The 8,969-nt window shown below is 30.4% G+C and overlaps 1 long non-coding RNA gene across 1 annotated transcript; it reads right to left on the bottom strand.

Annotated features, from left to right (window-relative positions):
* Positions 1-5,776: 5,776 nt before the first annotated feature.
* LOC126879146 (uncharacterized) lies at positions 5,777-7,768 on the bottom strand. The gene is made up of 2 exons (XR_007695988.1): positions 6,832-7,768; positions 5,777-5,958 (listed from the first exon to the last, which is right to left on the bottom strand). It is a non-coding gene; the product is annotated as an uncharacterized LOC126879146 (long non-coding RNA).
* Positions 7,769-8,969: the final 1,201 nt, after the last annotated feature.

The following is an 8,969-nucleotide window of genomic DNA, read 5'->3' as shown; positions in this document are numbered from 1 at the left end:
GGTAAACATTGGTAAGATAAAATGTTAATCCGTATACCTATATGAACGTTTCTTCATCTATAACTAATTTAGTATAGACCGAAATATAAAAAAGATTCAATAAGCTTTATTAACTGTTCTACCTGCTTTCAATTCTATTAACCCAGTGTTTTTCAATCTGTGGGTCGCGAAGCCTTACTCGGGGGTCGTCGACTGAAAGAAAAAGTTGAGGTTCTTAAAACACAATTTTAGTGGGAAGGATGTGCTTGTTTCTTTTTCAAAAGTTTATCAAATTGTGGTACTATTTTTAATCAAATCATTTTCTAATTGCAGTCTATTTTTCTTTTTAATTTTAATGTCTACCATTGAAGAAAATGTCAGTTCACACAAGTATGAAGTGGCGAATTGCACTAATAATTTAAGAGCTTCCCTTGCCAGCTCTGGGTATTGGTGTTTTATTTTTATCCAAAATACGTCGACACTTTGCGAATAAAATTTCATTTTATGCATGCCATCAGCGACTAAATCAGAAGACACTCTTTCATTTTTTTGTTGACATCAGTCAGATCTATTGATGTGTCCAACAAAGGGTTTAGAATCCATCTACGCCTATTGTCAGCTTCAGAGTGCAACTCTGGAAAGTATGTCAAAAGTTGCTCTTGTAAACTATGCAAGCTCCGTATAATGAAAAAAATGTGAGCCGATACTACAAAACTTTGGTCTGTTGCATTATCTTCACAAATCTTCTATACACATGGAAAACACTCAAACATTTTTGTTTTGCAGAGAGGTTGACTACAAACGAAGTTTTTTGTGAAATGCTTTTACTTTATCTTTAGCTGTTAAAATATTCTCTTTCTTGAAGGTTCTTGTTCAAATTGTTAAGGTGGCTAAAAAGATCTGCCAAAATGCTAATTTCAAGAGCCAATAGGGTCAGAAAAACCGTAAGCATATTTAGATTTTGCATCTTGTAAGAACATTAACAATTCAGCTCTCAGTTCCAGAACTCTTGTCAACACCTTTCTTTTGGATAGCCAACTGACCTCTGTGTGATAAAGGAGATTTTGATGAAAAGAGTCCATATCTTCACAAACGATTCTGAATAGCCGGGTTTGCAAAGCTTTACCTTTGATAGAATTTACAATTTTTAATACCTTCTTGAGCACGTTATTTATATCAGAAGGTACTACCTTAGAGCCTGCCGATGAAGAAAACAGCGTGTCCAGGATATGTTTGACATTATCGATTTTATTTTACAATCTGGGGTTAATCACCCAGCAGAAGGAGTCCGGGAAAATTGATATTTAACCACTTGAAAACGCATTTTAATGTACTCCATGACTGAAGTTTCCTGTACCTACCTACATATTGCTATTTTAGTTGACCAACACAAAAATATTTGAAATCACATTATTTTAAGCTAAATACTTTGCAAATATTTACCATCAATATACTAACATCTTTTCTGTTTTCATTTCAAAAATATACTACATAATAATGTTACTTACATTCTTCGGCTATAATGTAGGTTTTTAATCGCGTTATATTGCCTATAGGCAGTATAACGCGATTACAATCGCGGGGGCCCGAAACATTGCCCCGGTTGCCCCAATGGTAGTTACGGCCCTGTCAGACATTACAATTTGAAAATTCAAAATAAATTTTTTTGAGCACTTATACAGTATGTCTGCGTGGCTTCGAACCATATGGGAAACATTTTATTATCAATTTTACGAAAAAAGTTATTCTTTATGAAATGCTCTGAATGGTCTTAAATCTGAGATACAAAATAAGCCAGATAAACCATCAGATATCAAAGCTTATCAATTTTATTAGAGGTAAGTCAAAAAATAGAAATTTAACTCAAGGATAAAGTACTTTTATATTTAACAATATACAATGTTAATTTTAATATGTTGTTTTAATATGTAATGTTGTTTTAATATGTAATTACATCTTTGTAAATAAAAAATTAATTTTTCCAAATATTTCTCAAATTACCGATAACCAACATCATTTTATTACAAGTATAACAACTATTTTATTATTAATTTTTTAATTTTACGAAAAAAATATTTATAAAATTCTTATCAGATTCTTTATAAAAAGCTCTGCATCTGCATTATCTCAAAACGAAGATTCAATCGCAATATATCACATTTTACCAACTTTATACGAGGTATGTCGAAAAATATGAATTTCTCTCAAGAGTTAAGTACCTTTATAGTTCACAATATTTCAACTGGAATGATATAATTGCATATTTAAACATAGTTTTTAATTGCGAACAACTTTTTATAATAAAATTTTTTAATATTATAAAATATAAAGGTAGTATAGGTACTATTGAGCGAAATTAATATTTTTTGATATACCTCGTATAAAATCAATAAAATTTAATATCTGATTATTGCAACTTAGGTTTTATACCATGCACAGTATTTTATGAAGAATAACTTTTTTTCGTAATATAGATAATGAACAAGTTTCCCATAGGTTCCAAGCTACGCAAACACACTGTATAATATAAGATATCAAGAAAGAATTGTTTTAACATTTACTATTTTTAAAGCTGGTTATTAAATGTATTGTAGGTAAGTTGTACAGAAAACAACAAAAGAAGTTGTTTATTTCATTTTCAAAGTAAAATAATTACATTTTAAAGAAAATTCCACACCTGTAATTTTGAACCAATCAAAATAGGTTATTTTGACAGATCACCATGGCAACGGAGGTATTTTATCGGAAATTTTTTGCTCGTGGGGTACCCAACAGCGAATTATAGTGGAAATTTTTTGACGTTTACAATAACAGAACATTTTTGACAGACTGGTTTTTATCAGTGTTTTTATAGGCCATTTCAAGACTTTGACGTTTATGACACTAATTGAAAGCTGGAAGGCAAACATTGAAATTATTTATATTTGTACCGCATTGAGTTTCTTAAGTTTTTTACGTTTAATAGTTTTTTTATAAAATAGTTATTGTTGTTATAAAATAGTGGTTTATATAATTGTTTTTATATAATAGTTTAATCGTTGTATAATAGTTTTTTATAGTTGTATTTTCCGAACATTTTGCTGTTGACTTCTGTAGCTTCTAGCTGTAGAAGTACTTTAACGACTGTATTTAGTTGTAAGCAGTGAATAAATAAACATAAGTAAATATTTTCAAAAGCTTTTGGTATATAGATCCATTTTCCCTCAAGGGGTATGAGTTAACCTACAGTAGAAAAAGTTTTTCAAGGGTGACAACATGGACAAATATAGTTACTTACATGGACATAGTTTTTTTTGTATTTGGAGCTTAGTAATAGTTTTTACACAGGTCAACAAATGAAGGCATTCAAGAGTTTAAATTCTTACAAATATTTTGAGGTAGGATTTGTATATAATTGTGGAGCTATAAAAATAAATAATTTCATCATAGTGGTTCACCCCAGATATCTTAAAAAATTGACCTTTTAAAAAATTTGTACAGTCGGAAAAATTAAAGAATACCCATGAACGGTCACGTCAAACAGGTACAATCACATATTTTGTATTTGCTGTTCTTTTTCTATAAATAACAAACGATAGAGATATATTAATTATGTTAATAATATGTGATCGTTCATGGGTACTCTTTCATTTCTCCGACTGTACCTGCAGTGAAAAAATTTCAAGAGAAGAAACTGAGAATCTGCCGGAAGAGGTGAAATGTTTTTTGATTTTAGACAACGCTCCTGCTCATCCCTCTGAAAATATTCTATGATCAAAACATGGCAACTTTAGTTGTATGTTTTTGCCAAAAAATACATCGCTTATTCAACCCATGGATCAGGAAATAATTTTAGCAACAAAATGAATATATCGCAGAAAGTTTTTAGATGAAGTAATTGTATGATGAAGATAACACAGAAGATACAAGAGGGCAGCATACTTTGCAAAACTTAACTGTTACAATTTGAAATCAACAATTTGTTAAGTTTGCTACAGCATGGAAAGGCAGTTATTAAGGGGTTACATAGGTCTTGCGGGTAAAAAAAGTGACTTTTTAAAAAAATTATATCATGGAAACTAAAAATTATTTTTATTTATAATTGGAACATGTAAAAGTATAGTACACTCAAAAAAATTTCAGCCAAATATATTCATTTTTGTAGAGTTGACTGCAATTTTTCGACAACAGCCCTTTTTTGCGGTGAGCAGCATAACAAGTCCAGTCTCATCTGAAATTTCTTGTAGTTTATACCTCTGGTTAGTGAATGAACAAAGATTTTTTTATTAGATGAGGTCATTTTTGTTTTATCAAAAAAAAACTACTTTAAAAATGAGAAAAATTGGGGTCAAAAATGTGTTTAAACTTATGTAAAATCTTCAAATTTCATTTTTTTTAATTCCTTCAATCATTTACTAGCCAGAGGTATAAACTACAAGAAACTTTTTGATTTCAAATGAGACTGGACTTAGTTATGCTGCCCACCGCAAAAAAACTTAAACTCTACAAAAATGAATATTTTTGGCTGAACCTTTTTTTGAGACTACCTTAAGTACTATACTTTTACATGTTCCAATTATAAATAAAAATAAATTTTAGTTTTCGAGATATAATTTTTTTAAAAAGTCACTTTTTTTACCCATAATACCTATGTAACCCCTTAAAAAAATGTTTGATGGCCAAGATGCATACATATATTTAGAAGGAAAGTTCCTAATTTCTGCAGTATAATACATAATACCGAAGAGGAAGTAGCTCTAAGCGCCGGACTCCACTTGCGATTTGTAGTCGTGAAGATTGAACACATTCTTTCAAATAGAAGTCAATCCATGATTATTTAGTTACAAATGGATTGACTTGTATTTGAAACAATGTGTTCAATCTTCCTGATTACAAATCGCAAGTGGAATGCGGTGCTAATAACACCAAAATATTCCATATATCTCCATAGAAGGTACACAGACATTGAAAAATTCCTGGAATATCCCCGAAAACACGTTCCCTGAACATGCCAGGAAAATCCTGTGTCAGCATTTTAAACATTACCTGAATGTCTTATTGGAACATTCCATGAATGTCCACGAATGTTCTTTGGACATTCAAAATATATTTTGTAGACATTCCCTGGATATACCAGAAATACAGTGATGAGCGCTCTAATAACCTGCAAAATAGCACAAAAGATGGAAAACGTATTAAGTAGTGAGATAAAAAGAAATGAAACTAGTCGAGCTAAGAAATTTAGCGATATTAACTTATACATTTAGATTGTATTGATTGTGTACCACCTTCAGACGTATCAGACGAGTTTGGAAACTACCACTGTCACAGTGACAGTTTTAGTTGACATACTCCTCTGATATGTGTAAAGGTGGGAAACAATCAATATAAAATAAAATTTAAAGGTTAATTTCGCTAAATTTCCCAGCTCGACCAGCTCCCAGTTTCATTTCTTTTTATCTCACAACTAAATATGTTGCCAGTCTTTTGTGCTATTTTGCCGGTTATTAGGGCACTCATCACTGTACATCCTTGCTGATGTGACAATACCTCCTATCTGTTTTTTCATGAGTTTTGTAGGAGAGATGGAAAAACATGTTTTAAGGTCACCTCCTGTGTTCATATGTAAGTTTTGACTTGTTTTGTAGTTCATAGATAGTTTAATTTACTACAAAACAAGTCAAAAAATATCATATGAAAACAGGAGGTGACCCTAAGACAAGATTTTAGTCTCTCTTACGAAACTCATGAAAAAACAAATAGGATGTATTATTACATCACTGACGATATGTGGCCATACCAATTAATACATCCTTGATAAATATAAACATTTTTATTGAACAAAATCTTTTCATACATTTTTTTAATGCAATTTACTGATATTCCTAAATATTTCAAAAAAATGTGTCACATTTGCTTTGTAAACCTTTCTTTTGCCTTTCGTAGCCACATATTCCGTTTCCTTCCTGGGTTTTTATAGACCACTTCTCTCAGCTGATTCTAAAAAAAATAAAATAAATGGTAATTTTTCTATCCTTTACAATTAACAATCAGAAGAAATATTTACAGGTAATAATATGCATAAATAATAATATTTTGTATTTTGACAATGACGTCTGATTTGGAAGTCGAAAGATTAATAAAATTATTTTTTAAGTTAAATTGTGGCTTATTTCCCAATTAGAATAGTTAATTACAAAAATGCCTCAAATAACTAGCTTCAGAACAATAAATAATTCGTTTCATACCAACATTCGTCCAAAGTCAATTATACCTGTAGTATTTCCATGAAAAGATTCTTTAAGTGAATTTTGCATAGTTTTCTTTAAAATATCTCTATCAGGCCAGAACACAAATTTTTTTAACCTAAGACACATTATATACAAAGTATTTTTGAAATAAGTTGATACCGGGTAGGGTGAAATACTAAACCTATATCCCAAATCTTTATAATCTAAGTTTAAGCTTAGTTTAGCTAAAGTAAGCCATACTTGATCACTTGGTGACAAAACAGTATTTTGATGGTATTTGATAAATGGTGTAATATACTTTAAAGCTATTTTAAAAACATTGTAATTTGCTAAACCAGTATAATTTTTAGTTTTGGCATCATCATTTTCTATACTTTCACAAGATAAAGCTAATTTCTTAAGCTGATATTTAAAATCCTGTGTTAATGTTAATGACATAAAATGTATTTGTTCATTTTTCCATTGTAATATATGTTTGACTATTTGGCAAAATCTTGTCTTCTACTAAACTAGCTTTTATACCATATAACTGCTATCTACCACTAACTATCCACTGTTTCTAAATCTACTAAAGTAACAGTAATGTATCATTAATGAAAAATGTGTAAAATCATAGACCTACCTAGTATTTGTAGAATATAAGACAGTCCAGTGTCTTATAAATCATTTCAAGAGGAATAAAAAAGCAATTTTTTCTTGTAGGTACCCTTTTCTTTTAATTCTCCTTTGGTACCTTAATTCCCATTTTAGATTTTGGGGAACTCATTTCATTGTGTTTATATACCCCATATTTATTGAAGGAACCCAATCTGGATTGTTATTATCAGTTAAGTCGGCTGGTTTTCCTACAAGATTAGACTGTTAACATCTTCAAAAATGGTTAATGTTCAAATGTTGTAACTTACCAGATATAAGATGATTACAGGGGAATTTCCATTTTGCTAGTAAAACCTTAATATTTTATTGCATTTTACCATTGTTGTTGTCTCTCAGATGATAACTATAACTTATTTAGTTAAATTGGTTCAGTTTTGTGCTTAGAATGTAGCACTGATGGTAAGTGGTAAAAGCTAACTTTATCACGATTACTTTGCATTTCACACTTCAAAACACAACACCAATGAGGCATATTATCTTTCTAAATTAATACTTCCAGAGAAAATGTTAAATTAATCTTTGTACAACAACTAAAATGATCTAAAACCATAAGAACCTGATAGAATAATATTCAATGTTTGCCTTCCGGTAGCCATATTGATTTAATTTTGACAGCATCTTGGAACGGCCTATTTGTTTACATAATTTAGTTTTGATTCATTTTCTATCACTTGTAGTTACTCAAAACTTATGTAAAATTGAAGAATATACTATTTTCTATCTTGAAATGGTATTCCCATGCCTTGAAATGGTATTCCATGAGTAGAAATTACGAATTTGAAAGCCTAAATAATTGCTGACAAAGCTATGGCGCGCTATTAATCTGTTCATGCGGCTTTGGATTTTCAAATGCAAATTTGGTGTGGAATTTTCTTACCGAATACCACGCGAAGTCAAATTAATATCCGGAAATTTTTTTTTGATCATGAATATTTTTAGAAAATTTCCCTCGTCTGCGACTCGGGAAATTTTCAAAATATTCATGATCTCAAAAAAATTTCCGGAAATAATTTGACCTCTAGTGGTATTACTAGTGATTACACCTTAGGCTTTAAAAAAACACCAATACAATAATTGTAATATGGGAGTTTACATTTAAGTAATATCCAGTTAAAAGTGGTAGTTATTCTGTAAAACTACGAAGATTTCAAAAATTACATTTTTTGAGACGTTGTATTATTTGAATAAAAGTTTTGATATATTTTTTTAATATTTATTTATTTATTTAGCGTATGGCTCTATCACAGTTTTTGTATAAAAATAAAGATCACATTTCACAGTTACCTCGTGGATGTTGTTCTTGGTAGAAGTAGAAATCAAGGCTGCATTTTCTATGTCTGTACGTACGTAAGTTGCTACACCGTAGGCTCTGTCGTAGGTAGCACCCAGTAGATCATAGCCGGGGATTTTTCCTCTTGAACTCAATTGAAATTCGTTTTCTGTATGCGTTTCTTGTAATGCTACCAGATCAATATCGTTATCTTTTAATAGTTTGTGTAGAATTTGACATTTGGCTCTACTTATACCTTCTATATTTAATTGGCAAACTCTTACATTGGGTCCAATTTCTTTTGTAAATTCTTCTTTGGAAACTCCATTCAATAACTGTGTCATCTTTAATAATTATTCCAAAATAACTGTGATATCTGCCAGGAGATCTTTAGGAAAGATTGTCTGGCGCCTCTTGTGCTAGCTCTTTAGTTTACCCAGGGTGCACGTGCAGTATTACCTGCGGACGCGAACTTGCATTACACCCCCTTTGAATGTATAAAACATGGTTTAGTACAATGTTTAAAAAATAATTCGTGTAAGTTTCAGATTTATATAGGTAAAATTATATTAGTACCACATTTTACACCCACACTATACTTATGCACATAATTTTTTTTCTTTGTGATATAATTATAAGATATCGTTAACGTTCTTCTTTCATTGAAAATTTGTAAAATTTAATTTGATTGATTAGTTAAAAAGTAATGAAATGAGTGTCGACTCGATTCGGCAGGAGACAGATTTAAATAAAAACGAATCCGTAGATTTTCTAATTTTAAAAAGTAATGTTAAATTAACTCAACTGCTCGCTACGACGAACGCTGCCATATA

The sequence above is a fragment of the Diabrotica virgifera genome, chromosome 1 (assembly GCF_917563875.1).
Source record: "Diabrotica virgifera virgifera chromosome 1, PGI_DIABVI_V3a".
In the NCBI taxonomy this organism is placed as follows: Eukaryota; Metazoa; Arthropoda; class Insecta; order Coleoptera; family Chrysomelidae; genus Diabrotica; species Diabrotica virgifera.
The sequence above is the reverse complement of the archived record's forward strand: the minus strand, read 5'-3'. Positions and strand labels throughout refer to the sequence as shown.